Source organism: Aphelocoma coerulescens, chromosome 13 (assembly GCF_041296385.1).
Source record: "Aphelocoma coerulescens isolate FSJ_1873_10779 chromosome 13, UR_Acoe_1.0, whole genome shotgun sequence".
Lineage (NCBI taxonomy): Eukaryota > Metazoa > Chordata > Aves > Passeriformes > Corvidae > Aphelocoma > Aphelocoma coerulescens.
Genome location: NC_091027.1, coordinates 5240545 through 5263648, shown reverse-complemented (window position 1 = coordinate 5263648; position 23104 = coordinate 5240545). Strand labels below are relative to the sequence as shown.

At 44.2% G+C, this 23104-nt stretch overlaps 1 protein-coding gene across 8 annotated transcripts in view; it reads left to right on the top strand.

Annotated features, from left to right (window-relative positions):
* The window catches only part of SGCD (sarcoglycan delta), a 504819-nt gene that overhangs the window by 185062 nt on the left and 296653 nt on the right, over nucleotides 1-23104 (top strand). For 4 of the 8 annotated variants that reach the window (XM_069028500.1, XM_069028488.1, XM_069028489.1 and 1 more), the window contains exon 1: nucleotides 3610-3774. The exons of 2 other annotated variants lie outside the window; for them this stretch is intronic. The gene's annotated coding sequence lies outside the window, so the exon portion shown is untranslated. Of the gene's footprint in view, nucleotides 1-2959; nucleotides 3035-3559; nucleotides 3577-3609; nucleotides 3775-23104 lie in introns of those variants that run through there. 2 more of the 8 variants (XM_069028490.1, XM_069028496.1) reach the window with 2 other exon arrangements.

The following is a 23104-nucleotide window of genomic DNA, read 5'->3' as shown; positions in this document are numbered from 1 at the left end:
CCAGGCAAGCTCATAGGAAGGAGGCCACCACGGTGGATGCTGTCAGTAATCCTCCTGCAAAGGCTGTAGCAATTCCTTGGGCTGGTCTTTCGCTGGCCATCTGCTTAGCATTCCCTGGTGGTACTTGGGTTTGGATCTCCGGTTTGTTTGTCATTTCAGTCTCCCACTTTATTATTTCCAGAGCCAAGTGAACCGCTGCCAAAGCCAATGCAATGAGATTGCATTGTGAGCTTTGTGACATGGTATACTTTTCTTTTTATCTTGAAGCTTCAGCTCCTGGAATTAGTTGATTATGTTAGAATCCCAGCATTCATTTAAAAGAGGGGGAAAAAAAAAAAAAGAGTGGATCTCTGCTCCTCAAGGACCAAGGAAAAAGCTTGAAAAAAAGGATCTCTGCAGACTTAGCAATCACAGGCCGAATGAAAAGAGGCTTTTTTTTTTCCCCCATTGACATCAGACTGTTTTACAGACAATCATCCTATTTCTGAGTCTCTCACTCACTGTTTTTGAGTTCTGGGTGCTGGCAAACCTGAGTAGCAGCTGTTCCTTTCTAAAGGCAGGGAGAATAAGTAGAGTAATCTCTAACAGGAACAGTTATTTTATCTTTGCCTGTTCTGCATTTCCCTCTGCCCCTGCAGCCCACTCCTGCCAGTGATCAGCTCAGCACTGGGAGCCCTTTGCAGCAGCTCCAAGAACCACTCACAGCCCTGTAAGCCCCAGTGAGAAATGGAGGGACAAGAGTTTGTGTTAACCAGGGCTGTGATTCCCTTGAGGTCAGGAGCAGCAGCTGCTGCTGTCACTGACCCCATAACTTTAAATAATCTTAGTTGTGGCTGTACATGGCCCATCTGAAATGTGATTAGGGCTTGCCCATTTCTGAGGTACACACTGTCACTCTCTCCCCAGCTTGGGGATATATTTGGGATAAAACCACTAGAGCTGGGAAGGGCCCATCATTTATATTCCAGTTTGCCTAGTGCACTCTTCTACTTTTATTTTTCTGTGGGAAAAGAGAGGACACATAAGACTGATTTTAACAAAATATGTTTGTTGATCTGGATTTTTCATCACTGTGGGCTGAGACCTTAGGGAAACATATTTTTTTTTATTGCTTTTTTCCGGTAACTAAATGGAATTAGCATTCCCTGCCATTGCTGGCCAACTGGATCCACTTGCAAATCAGTGCAAGCAAAGGACAACAACAGTTCTGAAGTACTAAAAAGGGAAAGTACTAAAATTAAAAGAATAACAGAAAAGAAAATGAAGAACCATAGGTCAAATTTGTTGTTTGATAAACTAACTTGATAAAATTTACAGTGCTTGGTACTTGCCAGTTTTGCTGATGTGCTTTTGTTTTCATCTGTCAGATTTCTTCAATACTTTTTTTTTTTTTTTGATCTGGAGATAAGATGAACACAGAAATTTTGCATATAATGTACAACTGGTGGAAGGAGTGAATGTGTAGGGTTATATGGTGCATCCCCTGTCCTTTAGCTGGGAACAGATTTTATGGACCTTTGATGAACCAAACCTGGCACCTTATTGGAATTTTAAGGGAAGGGAGGGTCCCAGGCTCATAAAGGGAAGGGAAGAGCAGCAAGTGGGCATGTGATGGAAAGTTCTCCTTGAACACAAGTTTAACCTGTCCTAGCAACCAGTAGTCAGTAGCTACTGAGCTTATTGCAAACTCTTTCTACCTCAATACTGAGCTCCACAGTAAAACGTGGAAGGAAAGTGCTCATTGCCATCTGCTAGAACGTAAGCATTTGCATATAGTTGCAAAACAACCAACTTTCTAGAGTAGAAAAAAACGTTTCCACCGATTCAGTCTCCAACACATGGAACTCCAGGGGAAAAGGAGCTGTGCTGCTGCTGGAGCCTTTGTACTACACCGGGTGGCCAAGCCCCTGCTGCCACTTGGCTGCTGGGCACAGTCTGCTTTGCTAAAAGGCTTTGGTAGGGAGAGGGATGGAGAGAAACAAGGAGGAAGAGGAAAAAATCAATTAAAAAAAGGAGGAAGAGAGAAAGCAGCATCCAAAGTAGGGCAGTGAAGCATGTAGAGAACAAGTCTTATGAAGAGCTGGGGGTGTTTGGGCTGGAGAAAAGGAGGCTCACAAAAGATGTTACCGATTTCTACAACTACCTGAAAGGAGGCTGTAGCCAGGTGGGGCTTTGGCCTCACTTCCCAAGGAACAAGCAGTAAAGAGGGAACAGTCTCAAGTTGCAACAGGGCAGGTTTGATAGGATATTAGGAAAAAATTCTTCACGGAAGGGATCGTCAAGCACTTGACGAGATTGCCCAGGGAAGTGGTAGGGTCAGCATCCCTGGAGGTATTTAAGTGATGTGCAGATGTGGTACTTCGGGACATGGTTTAGTGGTGGGCTGTTTAGTGCTGGGGTAGTGGTTGGATTCGACGGTCTTGATCTTAAAGGTCTTTTCCAACCTGAACGACCCTGCGATTCTGTGAAATGCGGGGTGGTTGAAAAAGGAAAAGGCGGTGGGAAAATGGGAGGGAATGGCGAGAAGGGGAAAAATGAGGAAAGGGAAGAACAGTGGGGTGAAAAGGGAGAAAAAGGACAAAAGTAGGATGAAAGAAAAAAAAAGGAATAAAGGGGGAGGGAGGGAAAAGCGGAGGGGAAAAAAAAAAAAAAAACCATCTGAGGCGGCAGCGACGCTCCCGCCGTGCGGTGCCGCTCCCGGTGCCGCTCCCGGTGCCGGTGCCGGTGCCGCTCCCGCCGTGCGGTGCCGCTCCCGGTGTCGCTCCCGGTGCCGCTCCCGGTGCGGCGGGCGGAGGCGCGGGCGGGGAGGGCCGGGGCGGGCACAGCCGGGCGGGCACAGCCGGGCCGGCCCCGCCTCTCCGCGCCCCCCCCGCGGGCCGGGGCGCCGCGGCCGCGTGTCGGGGGCGGCGCGGCTGCTGCGCCGCGGCTCGAGCAGCGCCGCGCCCCCGCTGCCGGAGCAGCCGCTCCGCCGCCGGCCCCGCGCTCCGCCGGCATGATCTCCTGAGGGGCCGAGCCCGCCCGCGCCCCCGCCCCGGTGAGTGCCACCACGGGCGGGCCGGCCGGCGCTGCCCGGCCCCGCGCTCGGACTTGGCGGAGTTTCGGGCTCTACCCGGCGCTGCCCTTCGCGGGGGGAACGCGGCCCTTCGGGTGCTCCCCCGCGCCCCGGCGAGTCGCGGCCGTGGTGCCCCCCGCGCATCCCTCCTTCGCATCGCTTCTTCGCATCCCTCCCTCGCAGCGCGGTGGCTCCGTGTTGGCATTCCCGGAGGGAAAAGTGTCTCTTGGCAGCGGGGCGGACGCTGCCCGGCCCTCCGGAAGGCTCGGCCGAGCTTTGCGGGGGATGCTCAGTGTCCGAGGGGGGGCGAACGGACTCCTGGAAGTGGCTCTCGGGCTGGGGCTGCCGCTGCGGGGCCGGCCGCAGCTGCCGGGCTGAATGTTAACAGCGGGCGTGTGCGGGGGGGGCTGCGGAGAGGGGCTCCGGCACCTGCGAGCAGCAGGTGAAAGCGGGCACACATCGGGCTGAATCAGGGAAAGGCTGTGGGAGCCGCGGGGGATGCGGCGGGGACCGCGGGCCAACAGGTGCGTTGGCCGCAGCTGCTTTGGCACCGGGGGCGTTTCCTCCGCCCCGGGCGGGTCCCGTGGAGCCGCTGCCCGGGGTCGGTGCCGCGGGCGGGTCCCGGCAGCTGCGCCGGACCCGCGGGGCTGAGCGCGGCTGCGGAGCGGGGCGGTGGGAGCCCTGCGGGATGCGGACTCGGAGGTGCGAGGTGCTTCTTACAGGTGAGACTGAAGCTCCGGTGCTTCCTGCATGGATTGGCGTTTTGCCCCCGTTGGGAAAATGTATCCCGTAATGCAAACTTTCAAAGAAAAGTAAGGGATTTTCAGTGAGATGCTGCTTTCCCCGGTGTTGCAGAATTTCATAAGGTTGTTGGTTGTTGACGACGCACTTTGTTTTCTGGTGGTCCTCTTAGGGAGTAGCTAATGTAGAAGATGCCTTTTGGTCTGCAGTGTTAAGAGTGTTTGTTGAAGTGTCTTTGCTTTAGCATTTGTGAATTTCAGGTATGAAATGTAATAGGGAAAAAAAAGTCTGGTATAAATATATATCAGACTATGAAAGGGTATGAAGCCCATGGAGCTAAGTGCTTCCTCTTAAGTCAACTTTTAAAACAGCTTCTCCCTGGTCAGTAATTCACATTTTTCAAGGGGAGAAAGGATGGGTGAAATTGAATTGTTCAAATTAAGTCAAAATGTATTGCTTAATATTCAGAGGAGTTGATAAATGAACTATTAAATCAACACTTGCATAGCGTTTCAATGAAAAGAAAAATGAACAACTCTCCATTGTGTGCTGGGCAGAATAGGTCAGCCAGTGACGTTGCTACATCAGTGTGCTGAAATGAGTCCTCCTGCTAACAGATGTGTTTGCTTGGTGACATTCCATAGGCATGGGAACGAGCTCTTGTGCCCCGTGTGATGGGGATCAGCATCTGCTGTAAATGGCCATAATTGTCCCAGCCTCATCTCCAAGGAGAGAAACCTTAGTTAGGTTTCATTTGGCATAAATTAACATAATTTTATTGACTTCTTGTGTTGATGTATATCTGTTGAGAATCCACTCCTGTATTTCAAGCTATGTTTTTGTTTTGTTCCTCCCCCAAGGAAGGGCTATATTTTTGAATGCCAGTTTGAGGAAGAAATTATACTGATAAATGGAAAAATAAGGGTCATTATTTTGAAACAAGGCTGACAAGATTCCTTGTAGTAAAAGCTGTTTTCAGACCATCACCTCTCAGCAATACAGAATGTGAGCCTTGCTTCCAAAACCTTTTATTAGCATAGGTACAAGGGTTGCAATAATCTTCTTGCCACAGAAAAATTACCTTTGTCTTTGCCCCTTGAAGTCCTTGAAATTCTTGTGTTGGAATGCACTGAGGATGTTGACTATCCTTGCTGTGCCTTCTGGAAACTTCCAACACTTGGAAGAGTCATGGACTATATGCCCCTGATGTTTTTCAGTTGCACCTCTTTGCTTTTCAGGTAGCTTAGAATAGCTAATTTTGCTTAAAGCTTTTAAAACTGAAGAAGTGACAGCTCTTCTGGTTTGTGCATGTAAACTGAGTATTACAAAGGGGAAATTATGGAGTGAGTTTTTTGTGACTTTTTTTTTTTTTTTAATGCTCAGAGAAGCTGATTATCCAGGCTCCCGCTGAAGGTGGGATTGTAAATTGACTTAGGACTTGAGAAAGCTCCCTGCCTACAGGTCGTTTGGCCGAGAGAGAGAGCTGGTGTGCAGACCTTCAGACAGGCAGGGGCATTTATTCAGGTGTTTATAATTAAATAGGAGTGTGTTATGTAATGTGTAACGTTTATTTTGGGTGATGTGTTTAGACCCAATACTCCTGCACAGATCCTTTGGGTGATGGGTTAAGAGGAGCTGCTTGAACGGATGGGGGGCTTTTGTGATGAAGCAGATGGACAAGTAGGTGTGTTTTCCTCATGGGAGAGGAGGTTCTGGATCTGGAAATGCCTTTAGATAGTGCCTGATGGTGGTGTGCATTTTTCAGATGTTCCGCTGTTCTTAAAGGCCAGGGTAGCTGCAGGTATTTTTGTGCACCGGCAATGTCTTGTTTCGTGTGGTTTTCATTTGCTTTTATTTGTCCTCAGAAATAAAAGAAGTAAGAAAGTTTTTCTGAAAACCTATTGTGCCTTGTAAGGTTATCCTGCTGTTTGTGTTTTCTTGCTTACTATTTTTCTCTGAAATCATAATGTGTTTCTTTGGGTCTTTTGATAAAGACTTTAACTCGAGCTTACTGGAAAATGGTTACTCTATGCTGAGGGAGTGCTGGCATCTTACTGACTTATTTTGGGAATACTGGAGAAAAAGATACAAGATTCACTTTCATTGATTAAATCCTCCAGGGCAATCTTTTAACACTGCAGTTCTCTAGGTGAAAAATTAACTTTCTTCATTGTCTGCTGCTGCTTTTATTTCATTTGTGCGAGTCCCAGGCTCTGTTACCAGTTTACATGAAATCCCTTAGGTGTGCTTGGAGTAGAAAGTATCTCAGTGAAAAAGCTCACACACACTATCACTCTCTGAGTCCATTTGTCTCTGGCCACCACCAGATGCCTCGATGCCATTGGCCCCACAACAGTCACAGAGGATTTGCACCAGCCCATGGTTCCTTCACCTGTGAAATGCATCCTGAGTGATTGTAAAAAAAAAAATAATTAACAGCTACCTTGATGCTTTTCCAGAGGTTTGGGTGAGATAGCACTTTAGGTGCAGCTTAATGATAAACTTTGATTTATGAGGTAACTGAAAATGTTTGTATTGTTGGATGTGGAGTGAAAGCATAGGAGCTTTCTGCATTTCATCTGCAGCTTTTCCAGCACAACATACAGCTAACAGCTTGTCTCTCATTGATTTTAACAACAGATTTCTGCTGAATATGCCTGGAGTAGTTTGAAGACATCTTAACTTTTTGGGGGGCAGTAGGTTACTAAACACCGTAAAGAACTTTGTGATGTCTGCTTAGATAACCTTGAAAAATCTTAGGTTTTAGCTACTTTTTACATACTCCCCGTGCCTGGGTTTAAGATGGATCCTTTGGGAAGGCTGCTATTTTTTTAAATTTTGAGGCTAAATGTTTAAAAGAAGCAGAAGAAAGCTTTCCCCCACCCACTGATCAAGGGCTGGTATGACTCCTGCATCTGTGTGTTTTCCCTGTGAATTCTTTGCTTTCTTCCTCTCTACTTCCATCAGCTGCTCTCAGTAACAAGTCACGTCAGGTGAGCTGTATCTGACTTGTTTGGAAAGGGTTCAAAAGGATCCCGTTGACATTACCAGGCAATGGGTCACGCTTGAAATCTTGCCATTCTGGTGTTAAGCCTTTTCTTTCATTTTCTTCACCCGCACCTTGATTTCTGACATATTTTTAGCTGCTGTTCTGTTGAATTTGGATAGAGCTAGTGAAAAGGGATGTGGTATTGGGTTTTTTTTTCTTTTTTTTTTTTTTGTCTTTGAGAAGTAGGGGATTTTATTTTTCACTGAAGATGGAGCCCTAGGGTGATTATCTGCTCCTCTGCTTAGCATGGAAGGATCGTGGTTCTTCATGGAGATGAAAACTTTCTAAAATTTCAGCACTGCCATTCACTTTAACCCTAGAATCTGATATGGATATTGGAGCTCTGTTATTTTTATTTTTTGATTTAATGATGCTTTTAAGATTGTGGTCCTGCCCAGAAAGCTCCCTGAATCTAATGCACTGCAAAGTGGTAAGCTGGTAGTGTTGGGTTATGGTAATATACTTATTATTTCCCCTCTTGTTCCAAAGGGCACCGTAGGGTTTGTTGGGTTGTGTGCTGGAGAATTACCTTGAATGCAGAAGAGCAGTGCTGGGACCACATCCAGGGATGTGTTTCCCACTGCTGGGATGAGCCAAGATTTGCTGTGATGGCCCCAGCAGATGAAATGCTGCTGTAGTGGCTTCACCTGCGCCTTGCATGGAAGCCATGTGAGCAGCTAGTCTCATTTCTTCTTTGGCAGTGTGGCAGCAAGGGGAAACTATTTAATTAAAAAGCTTCCTGCTTTCTCCAGGGGTTTCCCTGGTCGGTCACCAGCTGAGGTTTTGGTTTCCCCATGGCAGCAGATGCTTTCACCAGGAGTTGAGCCGTGGTGTCGGCAGCCCCAGCCTGACTCAGTTCACAGCTCTGTGGGCAAGGAGGGAGCAGGAGGCTGAGCACATCTCTCGCCTGTTTCTTACTTTTTTCTGCTGTTAGCCTGAGAAATAAAGTTTGTTCCTGTGTAATCCTGACACGACTGAAGAACCTCTTGCTGCAGGCAGCTCTGTCTCTCTCTGTAGTGCTTGGATTGCTCAGCAGAGGGAGAAAAGACCATAATGCTGAAGGCAGCCAGAAACAGCCAGAGCCACATTTCTTTGACAGACAGCAGGGAGAAGAGTCCCAAAGCCTCCCTCCCTACTTGTTTTTTTTTTTCTTTTCCCTTCGTGTTTTGAGGCTCAGAGCTAAGCTGTGATTTTTCACCTCTCGATCAAAAGTAGCTGCCTCAATGTGTAGGTTAATGGACTCCTTCAGAAGGCAGAGTGGGTGACTGTGATAGAAAAGATGTCCAAATCCAAGAAGCAGCATACTTGAAAAATCTCATACATCCAAGCATTTCCTAAATATTCAGGAGCTTTCCTAAATATTTATGAAGAAATGTTGGCGTTGACCTTTAGTGACTGAAGCTTTACAACACATCCAGAGATAAACAAAACAAAACCAAACCCTTTGAATTAGTTGCAATTGAAGCAGCAAGTAAAGCCCATGACTCATCTCCAGGTCAGATTTTTAACTGTTGTAAATCACTGCAGCTCCATTACTTTCCTGGGCGCTGTGCCAGTGCTGCCACTGGCTGGAGGGCTGGCCTGCTATTTTTGGGGGGGGCAGATGAAGTTTGAGTAGAAGATTGTCACAAAGTTTTGTGGGGTTTTGGTTGGTTGGTTTTATTTGATTTTTTTTTTTTTTGAGGATGGGAAAGGTATCTGTTTAAGGAACAAAACCTGTGTTTCAGGCTAATAGACAGCATTTCTCAGTAGAGATTTGCTCCCCTGTAGCATACTTTGAGGAAATCCAGGAGAATTAGACATTTGTTTTTTGTCAGTGATGTCAGTTTAATGTGATAAGAAAACAGCTGCTAAAATGCTGCCGGATAAAAGCAGGATGCTAAGCACGAAAGGGAAAAAAACCAATGGGAAGTTCCTGCAGTTTGACAGAACAAGGCAGTGTTGTGGAGACCTGGCTCGTTCCCTGTCGAGGGTGATGTGGTCAGCTTTGGGGCTGTGCTCTTCAGAGCAGAGAGTATTAGTGCTCTTAGAGTGCTTCAATCAATGAGGTGCCATTTACTGAGGGGTTTAGGAGGTGGAGCAGATTAAGCTGTTGGCCCTGGTAGAGGCAGCTGAAGTAGAGCAGGCTCCAAACTTTCCCCTGCACCATCAAAGGGCACGACCCGACTCTGCACTGGGCACTTCCTAAATGCATGTGTTCTCTTAAAGCATAAGCAAAGAGTTCACAGAGGGTGATGATAAGGGTCTTAACTCTCTTCTAGACAGGGAAATGTGCCCAACAGGCAAATGTGGAATGGGCTATTAGAAAAGCAAAAGGAGCATTGTTGAGAGGTGCTGGTGACCCAGGGAGGACAAGTCGGTGAAGGCTTTCCCATCCTCTGCCCTGGAATTCAAACCAAGGCCAGCTGTGGGTTTATTTTCAACGTTCTTACCTGCCCTTCAAACCAGTTCTGAAGGGCCTGTGTTCCACCCCTGTCAGAGACCAGGCTCCAGCCTTGATTCCAGCCAAGCTGTGCCGGGCCCTACCTGCACGGGCTTCTCGTGCTCTGCTCAGGGCAGGCAGAGGGGTGACCCGATGGAGCTGATGCTCTTTAACAGCCCAAGAAACACCTCTCTCCTGAGGAGAGTTTGTCTCTGCTGGATAATGAGCTCTGTTTCACTCAGGACTGAGTTGCTGCTGTAGGGATCAGAGTGAAGCACAAATGAGGATGCAGCACTGGGCACTTCCTACAGCCTCTCTTCTACATAGCAAAGAGCTAATTAACTGAGAGCCTCTCTGAGCTGTTGGGCTGCTGCAGGCCTGGCTTCCTTTACAAGAATCTTGTGCAGTTTGTCTTGCTCCAGTAACTTTTTGAAGTCTTTCAAAACGGTGCATTGCAGCAACGCCCCAGCTTTTGCTCTTTTAGGCTTTTGCAAGTGTGACATCTGATAGTGGAGCCAGGCAGCCAAGAGTTGTTCATGTACAAAATGGATAGCACAGCCATGGCTTGGGGTATGAGAGCCTTTCCATGACTTACAGAATAACCTGCCAATGTCTCTGTTCATATTTGAAGTACAAAATCGTTTATGCAGAAAGCATAAACTTTTTTTTTGAGTGTCAGCATGGGCAGCCTCTCTCCTCTTGCAACTTATTTTATGGCTATAAATGGGATGTAAGTGGATTTTCTGCCTTGTACTATCTGTCTGAAGGAAGATAAAATTCACTGTTGTTACTGTCATGCTCAGGTAAAACAGTAACCCTGAATTTTAGCAGTTTTACCATACCAAGTTCACAGGTACTGTAACTTTAAAAATTTATTTTTTAGTATACATGACTTCTGGACGAAGTGAAGCCAAAATAATGTTTAAAGCAGGAATTTACCTTACTTAACCTACTACTTTTTTTTTCAGTGAGATCACAGAAGAATCATAGCCCTTACAGGGTACAGCTCAGTTTCCTGTTTGCACGTTGCTCCTGAGGAGCTGAATTATTTTGCAGTTTTTTCATAGAGCTTGCACTAGTGGTTTGCAGGAAATCACAAGCTCTATTTCTGTTTTGGTATGGGCACTGGGAAATCCACTTTTATCTATTCCTGGTTACCAGGGTGCTGCAAAAGGCTTGCCTTGCAGGTACTGAAACATGATTAATTTTGGGGGGGTAATGATGAAACTGCAGTGCTTTGATAGGTTGATTATTTTATGCTCTGCCAGAAATGGATACTTAAAAGGAGATACTAGATCTGAATGAGATATTCAAGAGCCAGTTACTGATTTGAGTTAGCTAATAGGGAATAGGCCAATCCTACTGCCACTGGTGTCAGTGAAAACACTGAGAGTCAAGTCAGGCATGCAGTAATTAATTACCTACAGATGATGGTTTTTGAAGGTGTGAATAAAAGATTTTAAGTGTTGGTTGAATTGTTTGAAAAATAAATCTGTTAGATATTTTTCTTTTTTCTCCCTCTGTTTTCTTTGTTCCCCTTCTTTCTGTCTGACTTCAGCAGTGGATCTGTTTGCCTGCTGAACAACAGGTACTTCTACATTCCTCTGCCCAGGTCAGTGGATCTGACAGATGTGGCCCTTATGCAGGCTGATGTTATACACCACTGCATGTTTAATTTCACTATTTGAAAGTAATCTTGAAGGTGGGTATTTTGTTGGTTTAGGGAAAAAGCACCTACACACTGACCCCTGAGCGTTACAGTAATGAAGTTTTCTGGAAGTGGGTATTTCCTGAAAGAGCTTTGTGAAGTCAGAGGTGAATGATTTTAAGTATCATGTTTAACAGTTGTCTTATTACTGACATGGAGGATATTACAGTTATTATAGTTGAGTCAGAAATTGAAAAATGGTGCACTTAAACTTCTCCATTGTTCTTATTTTCAACAGCACTGTTATGAGCTGCCTTCACTGAAAGGTTGAAGGGGGGTGTAGTGCCTGTGAGGCTGAACTGGTATTTGTGGGAATAGTTGAATCTTTTGAAAAATAATACAAAGCATGGAAGCTTGGTAAACAGCAGAAGTGTTTCTTACTTGATTTTGTGAATTTATTGTTTCTATGTAGGAGTTTTTGCAACATCAGAATGTTCAGCAAGCCAGGGTTTTTGTCATTCTGTTGTATTTTTGGTTCATAGAGAAGAATAGGCATTAAGAGCTATGGGAAGATTCAATAATTGGTCAAAAATGGTTTCTGCAAATTTTACATCCTGGGCAGTTGGTGGTTACTCATGAACATGCTGAGAAAAGCTGTGGTGGGTGTGGAAATTATGCTTTCAGAGGTTGGCTGGAGAGATGAATGTGTTGCTGATGTAACAGAGCAGCTGCCTCACGTGGCTGGCTCCATCCTTACCTATTGTTTTTCCAGGAGAAGGAGAGTGGATTTTCAGGTGGGAAAAGGCTGTTTTATCATTAAGGACACAAAACCCCTTGGTCTTCATGTGCTTCTTGTGCTAAGCTAGAGTGTTCTTACAGGGATCAAAATACTTCTTTTTTGGCCCTTCTGTTTTCCTTCACTTACGGGAAGCTTCTGATCTGCTTAAATTTGCCTTTTCGCCCAGTTTGGACCTGAATCTTTGACCTAAACCAGCATAAATTGTCTAATGGACCCAGGGTGCTCCAACCCAACCTGAGCATATTATCTGGTATTTTAGCTGTTCGGTGCTGTGCTTAGTACTCCCTGTGTATACTCTTTATATACAAAAGTTGCTTTTTCCCCCAGCTTGTGGAGGAAAAAACCAGAATGTGCAGCTTTTCAGATGGAAATAGAAAATGCAGTGTTCAGCTAGCTTGAACTGGTCCTTTTTGGGATAGGAGATGGCTCTGGAGGGTGTTTTTTCTCTTCTAACTTATGAAGCAATTTGCGTCTAATCTACTCCATAATTTCAAGCCTTGTATGATATTTCCCATTTGTTACCCTGATAAGACCAAAGGTAAAATTTTATAGCACATTGTGAACTGAATGGTCAACGTCTTATTAAATAGCTTTGCTTCCAGGGCAGATGGAAATGAGAGAAATCTCTTGCAGATTGCAGCCCAATTAATACAATTTATCTAAACATGCTCTGGCTTATCCTGCTAACACTTCACAGGGAAGTAGAAATTGTCCTTTCTGTGTGTTCTACCTCACAAGAAAATAAGAACAAGGTGGTCAGACAAAAGGCTCATGTAGGCCAGCATCCTGTGTGTGGTATGGATCAGACCTGGATGGACTGGCTCTTCTTCAAGCTGTGGAGTTCCAAGTTACTCCTACTTCTGAGGCACTCTTAGCAAAGTAAAGCTTTTCACTGCTCAGAAATAATTTTGGTCTTCTGATCCATCACAGCTGCATGTCTTCATAGATTTCTTTTAAAGATGACATAAGCAGAAATAGACACATTTTTAAAATGCAGATAAATCATGAGTTTCTGACATAGTATTTTGTATTTCAGCCTTGATACCTTTCCCTAGAAGTTCCAAAATTATTTGCTTATTATTTTTGGGTTGCTGCTGAGCTGATGTTTCCAGAAAGCTGTCTGTAGTGACTACATCTCTTTTCTGCATTAGAACAGCTAATTCAGAGTCCGTCAGTCTGTGTGGACAGTATTACTCCTTTATTTCAGCGCAATATTTTGCTTTATTAACATTTAATTGATGCTGTCATTTTGCTGTCCAGTCACAGTGTCTTGAGACTCTTCTGCAGCTTTCATGTCAGCTGTAATTTTGCCTACTCTTAATTTTTCTGTTTTCTCAGTGTAGTTTGGCATTTCATTACCTCCCTGCCCCCTTCTCAGATCAGTAACTGGTATTTGGACCATTACAGGTCTTAGCAGATGCTGAGGTTATGTGTTAACAGCCTCTCATAGTTGTAACAAATGATTTATTATCTGCTTTATTTCCTTTTTTTTTTTTTTTTATTTTTTTTTTAGTTGATGATCCATAAGATGCCCTTGTTTTCTATCCCATCATAGCTTACCTTTTTTAAGGCTCTTCTTGAGACTCCTTGAGACTCTTTGCTGAAGAGTTTGGGAAAAGCCCTGTGTACGGCATCCGCCACTTGCATGTCCCTGCAGAACATGTCCCCTTATTCCATGTGCTTGTTAACTCCTTCAGGGAATTCTGACGGATTTGTTGTACATGACTGCTCTCTGCAAAATATCTGACTCTTTCCAGGTATATAATGCACACACTCATTCAGTTCTTTATTATATTTTCTAGCAATTCTTCTGGTATTGAAGTTAAACTCAATGGTCTGTATCTTTGAACGTTTGGCTTTTTAATGAAAAGTTCAGCTGTGGGAAGACAATGAAAGAAGTGGAGTATGTTTTGCGTGGTATTCTGTGGGTATTGTGTTCTTTGGGGGGTTCTGTCCCACTCTGAACTGTAACATTACAGCTTTGTTCAGAGCTGTGGGGTCAGGATGAGAAATCATGGAAGCAATGCTTGGGCATCACTGACACATCACCACGGCGTTATCACGTTCACTGCATGACGCTGCCAAATTTTACCATGAAAATATTCAAAGGGGCACCCTGGGGTTTACAAGATCGACTTTATCAATGGTAATAAGCTTTAATCTATTTATTGCAAGGAATAAATCGAACACCAGAACTAATGTCTGAAATCAAATGTTGCATTACAGTTCTAAGCCTTTCTTGTATATACAATTATCAAGACATAGGGCTGTCTGTGTGCCCAGAAAAGGAACTTTAATTTCAAATTTTAAAGGTTCCAGAAATAAATTTACAAGTTGAGAAGATACTTTTGTTTTACTCTCTGTGTCTGTGTTCATTGCTCTACAACACCCTAACAGAATGCCATTATTGCAGGCTTCTGACGCCAGCATTTGTCACTAGCCTTGTATTGAAACTCTGTTTTATAGAAAACTTAATATTAGAAGCTTATCTATATTCTCAGCAGTAGAATCTGAAATATATATATGAAGTCTTGTAATGAAAAGCAGTGGGAGAAAGCTACAGCCCTTGTAAATACCCACTGTGGGAAGGGCTGGCTGGCATTCCTGAATCCTTTTTGTTGGTCTCTCCTGAAGCACCAGGTCATGGTGGGTACCTGTGATCTTATGTGCCGGGGCTCAGATAGCTGTCAGTCCTCCCCAGTGTGGCAGCAGAAAGCATTTACTCACTAAAAGGTTATCTTGTTCACCAAAGGTTAGGGAAAGTCTTGTCCAGGGGTTACAGGACTGTCAGGTGTAGATCAGCATGGTCTCCAAATTTTGTCTCATCAAGAATTTTCTCTCTGGTCCCCTGTGGTGACCTTGCACTTAAAGGGGTCATTTGTTGTAGAAGAATGTGCTATCCTCTTAATGAGGAAACCTGGGCTACCTGTTTTGTGAGTGAGCAGATTTTGAGCTCACTCAAAATTCATGTAATAACCTCAAAATCTTGTGATAAAACTGAAACAGCCAGTCAGTGCAGGACCTGAGTATAAAATTAAATGAGAATTCCACTTATTTTGTTGTTCTCCCTTCCATTCTATCTGGGATTTGCTATGCTTCACTTGCAGTTAAAAGTGAAAAAGCTTTTGCCATTCATGGCTGTGCTCTGAGTCTGGAGCCATCTTAGGGTGGTGGCACCTGAAAGAAATAAAATTTCTACTGTTCCAGCCACTTGGTCCCGAGAAGGCAGAGCCCTGAGGAGCTCGACGTGTTCTTTGACGTTGCTCTTGGTGGCAGGAGTAGTTTACAAGTTGTGCTAGTTCAAAAACAAACCAGTGGGAGGCACCAAGTCAGAATAACAATTTAATGGAAATTAAAGAAAAGGAAAAGAAAGTAAAAGAAAACACTGACAGAGTCAAGATACAACCTGAGTCCCTGTTAGGCAGGGTGGTGGTAGCAGTCTGGTAGAATGGTGGCTGCAGTCCCCTGAAGCAGTGATCCTGTGGTAGAAGGGGTCTGCTCTTCCTCAGAAGGTCCAGTGGTGCCTGTGTAGCTCCTGTCCTCTGGAAATCCAGTGGAAAGGGTGTCTCTGGTGTTCAGAGTCCCAGATTATATCCAGGATGGGATGCTTGGTTCCTCCCTCTGGGTGGAGCATCTCACAATGGGGTAATGAGTCGTGAGGCCAAGTGTTGATGAGGCTCATTAACAGAAGATAGTCCGGAGGGAGTTATCTGGGAGTCATGGGGCAGAACAATGATGGGCCATTAACAGCAAGATAGTCTGGGGGGAGGAGGCAAGGAAACACTGCCCCACCTGATTTCCACAGCTCATGAGGATGGTAATAGAATACACTGCAACCCAGGACACAAGTGCAAACTGTCTGTGTTGCTGCCCTTGTGCTGTGTCCCCAAAACTGAGAGGGTTGGCTCTGGTCACTCCTTGCTGTGCTGGGTCACTGTTTGTGCACCTCAGGCAGCCCACTGGCATTGCTCCTTGGGTCTTGCAGCACCTGAACTTCAAGTCTGGGTTTACTCCAAATAGGTGGCTGTTCCATGGGGCGTATTTCCAATTGCATATGCCTTAATCTGGTGACAATGAAAGATTATTTCATTTTTCCTCCACACACTCCTCTCACTAAGTTGCTTGAGCAAAATCATGTTTGCGCTCCTATTTTCTCTCAGCACCTTAGAGGGAGTCATAGGTTTGTTTTAAGAGGACTCCCAAAGACAGCCAGATGGAAAGAAAGTTAACAGAGGAAATTTTGGATCACAAGAAGTTCAGTTGAGCTCAAGATAGACATAAACTTGCAATTGTCAGTGCACTATTTGTACCTCCAGCCAGCCAGTGTTGGCCTGCTCCATTTAATTTCAGAGCTAATTGCTTGTCCTTATGCTGTATTTTATGATCGCCCATACCAGTGACCACTGGTTTAATTGTCCCTTTGTAAGAGAGTGGAAATACTATGGGCAGGTGGAAATAAGGCCTGAAGTGTGACTCATTCCTCAGTGAGGTGAGTAAGCACGTTTCAGAGAAACAAGAGAAGGCAGCTCACCTGCTTCTGAGAAGGTCTAGAGCTATGTGGGAGCTGAGAGGAAATTGCTGCTGCTCCATTCGTGGAGACTGAAAGAGCCCACTTTGTGTTAGCAGGGTTACTTGTGCAGACAGTTGATGGTGCTTGAGCCTTGCTGGTGCTGCAGTGACTTGGAAGGGTGACAGGTCCCAGAAGCATCAGCATCTCTGTGTGAAGAAACCCTCCAGCTTTCCTTCATCAGACTTGTGATCTCTTATAGAAAAATTTAAATGTTTCACTGGGGAGAAACCACTGAACTAATTTTCATCACTGCAGTGCCTTGATTTCCCACTTTGACTTGTGCAGGGCTGATGGCCGTGTGTGAGCACTTGCTTGTTCCAGGCTGCCCTGCCCAGCTGTTGGCAGGGCTGAGCAGTGCCCTGGCAGCTGCCTTGGCATGAGGTGTGGGGGATGTGAGCTGCTTTTTAAAGGTGCTGCATGAATATTCACTGTGTGCCAGGTGCTGGAAGGTGCCTTCGATCACATCTGATCTTGCTGGGTTTCACTGCTCTTGTGTAAATAAAAAATCGTTGCCTCAGGCTTTTTACACAGCAGGGCTGATATTGGCAGTGGTACCTTGTTAAAATGAAGGAGGGTCTGTCTCATTACAGATAATGTGAGCCCAACCTGCATCTTCTGCCTTTGTGGCAATATACTGCACCAGATAAAAGCCCTGTGAGAGTTATGTGCAAGTTCAGAACTTTAATACTGTTTCTCAGGAACTGAGAGTGTTTGTTACTTGGAGAGAAGTGAGAATTTTATATTTGCTTTCTTTTTAATTGTACAGTAATGTAAGAGTTGTTTCAAAGGATAGATATGCCAAGGACAGAAACAAGGAATTATGAAATCTGACTGATGACTGTTTCTTACAATGTGATTTGCATCGATGTTCTCTGGTTTTGTTTCCACACATCCTGTCAGCATGAAGTTTGCTTTGTTCATGTTGATGGCAAATATGTGTCTTTGTCTGTATTATTTTTAGAGGCTGAAAGATCAAGTATATGAATACAGTGTGCTGCAGATATATCATTTATGCTTGTGGATGGTTCAGGCTATCATGTACTTTTGTAACAGCATTGCCCTCTTCAAAAGTGAGACAAAACTCTTGAGACTGTTGTCACTACAGTTAAGCAAGAATTAAAAGCAGTATTAGGTGTCTAAATCCCTGTAGCATTTACTGAAAGCAGCATGGCCAATAGCTGTAGACACATCCAAGTTCAGGTACCTAATTTGGGAGCCTCAAGGCCACATACAGGAGCTGCTATGGGGTGATTCAAAGCTCTGAATTTAGAGCCTGATTCTCTCCTCTTGACTATGTGAAAAATTGAGTTTCTTGACTTAATGTTTAAATTAGCTGCCTAGATTGAATTGATTCTCTGCCTCTCCTCTCTGCTTGCCTTTTGCTGTTTCCTGATTCCTTTCTCTTGTTTTTAATTTTTCCTCTTTGAAAATTATCTAGTTAGTGATAATGGATGTAGATAGTGGATTGAAGTGATGGAAGATATACCTGAGGAAACTGAGAATGGAAGCACTTTCCTCTTTATTGAAATATTGCATCTTGTTTCCATTTTGAGCCTTGGTAGGTCTGGCTTTGATTTTCAGACACTGGAACTCTGCTAGGTGAGGGAGCCCTGTAGCAGGGGATGTACTTTCCATGTGCAGGAGCTAACTAGCTGTAATTATCTTCTTTCTTCACCTTTTTACTCATAAATTAAATATCCTTAATTACTCTTTTTTTTCCCAGGCATTTCATTCTGGTTAATAACCAAGGATGGTAATACTATTAAGCTGTTGCAGCCTCAGTGTATTTTTATAAGCATTGTGCCAGTGCTCTGCACTAGTGGTGTACCTAGAAAATATGGGAAAGGTGGGGTGAATTTTGGTGTGCAGACACTACAGAACTCCCTGTAGTGTTAGGATTTGAGAGGGGGTGGGGATTGGTGGACATCCAGTTTGATGGTGCGTTGAAGAGAAGTCCCCAGAGCTGTGGGGTCAGTGATTGCAAGAAGCCCCAAAGGGGCAAACAGAGCACTTGCCACAGGAAAGGCAGCTGGAGGGAGGAAGGGAGGAAGTTTCCTTCACACAGTAGTTTCCTCTTAATTTTTGTCTTTTTTGTCTTGCTGGTGTCATTGAGACACTTCCTGGAGAGAGGAAAGAAATGGAGAAAGATATACGTTGATTTTTTTTTTTTTTTTCAGGCTTTTTTGGTCATTCCGCAAAAGCCAGAATTGTTTTTGCTGTGTATAACTGAGATTTAGTAATGCTGTTGTTTTTGGCTTGCCAGCTGGAGAGACCCAGGAGGGGGCAGCTCCTCTGCCCCAGCCTACCTCTGCAGCCTGGGCTCTTTTCCCAAGGCAGGAATACTTTTCTGGTTATCCCATTCTCAGTAACAGCTCAGCTCGTCTTCTTTTTGCAAAGACAAGAGTTCCTTTTCTGTCACACTCATTTATTTTGAGTAGAGACAGTGAAATCCCAATCTTCTTTTGTGTTTCCATCGGACTGGATGACAGAGCCATCATGTTTGGGGAAAAGAGGTGCTCAGATAAAGCAGCTCTGGGTTCCTGTGCCTGAATTCCCCCCTGCACAGTGCTCTGTCCTCTGCGGTGGAGACACAAGTGTGTAAGGAGGCAAAGTAAAGATTCCTGAGCAGGCTGCAAACTGAGCAAGCCATTTCTTAATTTCCTGCCTTTCTGTTTCCTCCGCAAATGGTAAAAAGGCATGGAACAAGCCATGTGGAAACTGATTTGCATTTCCATTAAAACCAGATAAAAACAGAAGTGAAAGTTAGCATGCAGCTTTTTAGCAAAGCTGAGAGAATAACAGCATTGCCATTAGGATCACAGAAAATAGAGGTCAGCACACCAAAAATATTGGGATGTCAAATCAGTGAAAGTTACGCAGAAGATGACCAGTCCATCCTCTGGTTCACTTTCTGTTTGCATCCTGGCTCGTGCAATTTTCAGGAGTTTTTTTTAGCTATTTGCGTGGGTTTTAATTTTTTTTGTTGTTGTTGTTGCTTTTTAAACTCATCTAGGTCAGAAACACAGTGCATTCCCTTCAATAAGTTTTTGCTAAGCATGCTTGGTGTTTAGTGAATAATAATGATCAATAACAGAAAATGAAATCCAAGAGTTGTCTGTTTCTTGTCTAATTAACCGGGAGAATTATCTCCCTGTGTTACAGCCCTCTCAAGCAGGATGAGTGAGGTGCCCAGGTAGCTTTAGTAATAACATGCTACAAGCAGCTTAGAACATGTTTTGATGGCTCTTTAGTATTTTGGATCAGTAATACTTTTTTGGCAGCATCGAATGTGGGGAATGCATAATCTTTCGGAGGAGCCAATTAAAATAATGACTTGGATGGCAAGTTCCTCTCCTTTTTCCTCCTGTGTATGGCTGTACCCTTCCCATCAAAGAAGTTGTATCTTAATTGGCAATCCCCCTGCATCTGCTCACTCTGTCACCCCCTACAGAGAGGCTCAGTGCTTAATTAAAAGGAGTTTGTGTTTGTTTATCTCTGGAATTGCACTTGTGCTTTTGTAGAGATTTCAAAGGCAGATGCGTTTATAGAGACCCTGCTAAGTAATTAATCCTGTAATATTATTAGGTTGGGCTGAGTTCACAGGAGATGAGAAGAAGCTCCAAAGTTGCCAAACTTAGTATGGGTGTTGGAGAGGGGCCTTCCAGAGGAGCCAGCCCTCCAGTGAGGGTGACATAACCCCCATGAAATGTGGTGGTTTTGCTGCACCATTCCTCCAGTGTGCTTCTCCTTCTGAAGGAGTGGCTGTTTCTGGAAGTGGCAGGGTAAATCTGTCCTCAGAGAAACTTTAATTTGTGGCTACTCAAATGAGATTTACATAGGGGAATGTTTTCTAATCATGAAAAATAACTGAAATCAGCAACTCATTTCTTCTAAGCCTATAGTTTTATAACAGTGTCAGGCCCTTTGGAGTTACGTCTCGTCTTTAAGTCTCTAAATTACTTGCAGAGGACTGCATACTTTTGACATCACGGTTTTTGTTAAAATCACCGCTGAAGTGCAGTGGGATCCCCTGAGACAAATGTGAAGTTCTTCACTTGGCTTCAGGAACCAGTGGTCTGGAAAATACTGCTTTTCATTTTAAGAGAAAATGAGTTGAATGAGGTTTTTGGGAGCAGCATTTTCCCAATGCCATGGCTTTTTGCTACCTCATATCCTTCCTCTTGTTCTGCCCAAAGGAAGGCACATTGCCAGGGATCCACTGGCTGGACTTTGGGAACTGCTTAGAGAGCACAGTCATCCTGCCAGGCTCTTGCTAGGATTGGACTGACCTTGAGCTGGGAAAGCTGCTCTGTTGCCCACATCTTGCCCATCTCTTCTCAGGCCAGGTTCTGCTGAGGGGTTCAGCTTCTGCCATGCCAGACATTCTATGGCTTCAGCCCTCTGTGAAGCTGAGGGGTGTTAGTATTTCACACCACTTGGATTTAGAAGATGCTTAAAATAAGAAGATAAAATGTCTAATCATTCTGAATTGCGTTTCTTCCCCCTCTTTTTCTTTCCCCTGCCGGATGCTTGTTTGCCAAGGCTGAAATAAAGGCAGTGATGGCACAGTTGTGACTGGTAGCAGTGGCACATACATATTTCATAAACTCATAAGGGACAGTGTTGGAGTTTATCTTGCATGAAACAATGCTGACATCTCATGATTGGAACCATGCTACATAGATGGGCAAGGAGTAGTCATGCATAGCTGTGACTGCGCTGGCACGGTTTGAAATGTGGGCAAAGTTAGAAATGTCATTTGAATAGAAAGCTGCTAGTATTTGGGACTGACTCAGTGATGTCCTTTCACAATGACTTGCAGGGCACTTGGCACAAAGCTGTGGTTTAGTCCCTTCTAGACTTTGGCAGTAATGGACCACGAGCACAGCACGCTCAAGGGGACAACAACAAAAAGAAATAGTGAAATTGAATTTATGCTGGTGGTATGGGCCAGAAATAAAGCTGCTGCATAGATTAGTGAGAGTTGTAGTACTCTACCTCCACTGGTTCATTAAATACAATGAATCTAAGCAAAAAAGGTCACTCTCCTGCTTTCCCTTAAGTTCAGAGTGATCTTGCTAAAATGGTCCTATATTGAGCTCTCTGGTGTGTGGTAGGAGCAGGGATTGGAGCATAAAGTAGAAAGTATTTAGATATGATGTACTGTAAGCTGCATTTCTGCTCCCCTGAGCCAGAGAATTTAACTGCATGCCTAATGTAGTTAGTGCAGAGGCAAATCAGTCCCTTGCTGTGCTCACTTGGGTGGGGGAGGAGGAAGTCAGAAATCAAAACATGAATTGCCTGAAATTTTGGTGGTATTTTCAGTTTCATTTTTTGTTTGATTCCTAGGAATTGGGGGGGGAGAGGGTGTAAAGAGAAGCTCTTCTGGAGTGAAAGTGCTATAAAAGGAATAGGAAACCATTGAACAAATGGATTTTCTGTTTGCTTTATGCACTCTGCTTTTCAGTTCCATTAGGACACATTGGACTCATGAAGGTGACCAGCGAAATTGTCTTGACAAAGATTTCTGCAAGGAGATGAAAACAGATAAGTTAGCAAAGAGTGACTGGAAAGACCCTACCAATTACCAGTTCTTCAACCTCCTTACTTAATTTTCTTGTGAGCTAATATGATAGGAGGAGGAGGAACACACCTTCATCGGAATGCTGCACAGGAGAACAGGGTTGCTATTAAAAGCCCAATAATGACTTGTATCGGTTTATGCAGATTTGCTCTGCTGGGTTACTCTGTGCCTGGCACTTGGCAAAGCACAGATAACATTTAAATCAGGCAGTAAGTGTAATTAAGTACTACCCTTCAGCGCATCTCTCCTTTTAAGACATTTTTATACACCGTGATTTAGAATATGACAATTGGGTGAGATTAAAGCAGCAAATTGTGCCTATAAAACAAGCCCTGAGAATAGCAAGGGACTGTAAAATTTTATAAAGGGGAATGCAGCACATGTCTCCAATCCGATAAAACTTTTGTGAGCTGGGAGATTAACTGTGAAATACAAATAAGATGATACAGTATGCATAGCATTCAGATTGTAAATTACTTGTTATTGTAACAACTTATTCCTTCTACCCAGAAGATTTCTTACATAACTTTTCCAGAAAATCTCACCATGTGACTGATTCATTAACTATTACAAGGTGTGGAGAGAAGGCAGGAAGTCAGGCAGCAGCACTGTCCCTGTAGGGAAAGCAGTGGTGTAAATGTAGTGCAAAAGCTCATCTGTGCTGAAACACGTGCAGTGAAGCTTGTGATTGGTTTCTTCCTCAGCTTCAGTGGAGTTGTATTTGCAAAAAAAACCTCACCAAAACCTTACCTTATTTCAAATCCTTAATAAGACCCACTGAAAGGTTTTCCTGGGGAGCAAAAATGTTGTTTTATGTGAGAAGTCTAAAAAGTTGTTTTCTGTGGGGCTTAACTGTGGCTGGCTGATTGGGTTCTGCTGCACTTTGAGTGCATCTGAGCATCTTCATCAGCTTCAGTTGGGCACTCCCGAAAGAAAAGGCTGTGAGCCTTTTAGAAACTTCTTACTTAATTTGTAGCTCTCAAACCTTGGGGACCACAAGTCACCTCAACACATCACACCGAGGTTGTCACTGATAGCAGGTGAAAGGCAGTGACTCCTGTGGTATCACTGGTCCCAGAGGCTTCTGCTATTCATCAACTGTTGTGTTATGGCATTGCCCTTCACAGTCTTATTGATCTCACATATTCTCCTTTTCTTTTCTATTCACACTAATCCTCCCTCATTCAGTCTGGCAATGCTGTTTTTAGATTTTTAAAATCGATTTCTTAATTGCCCTTA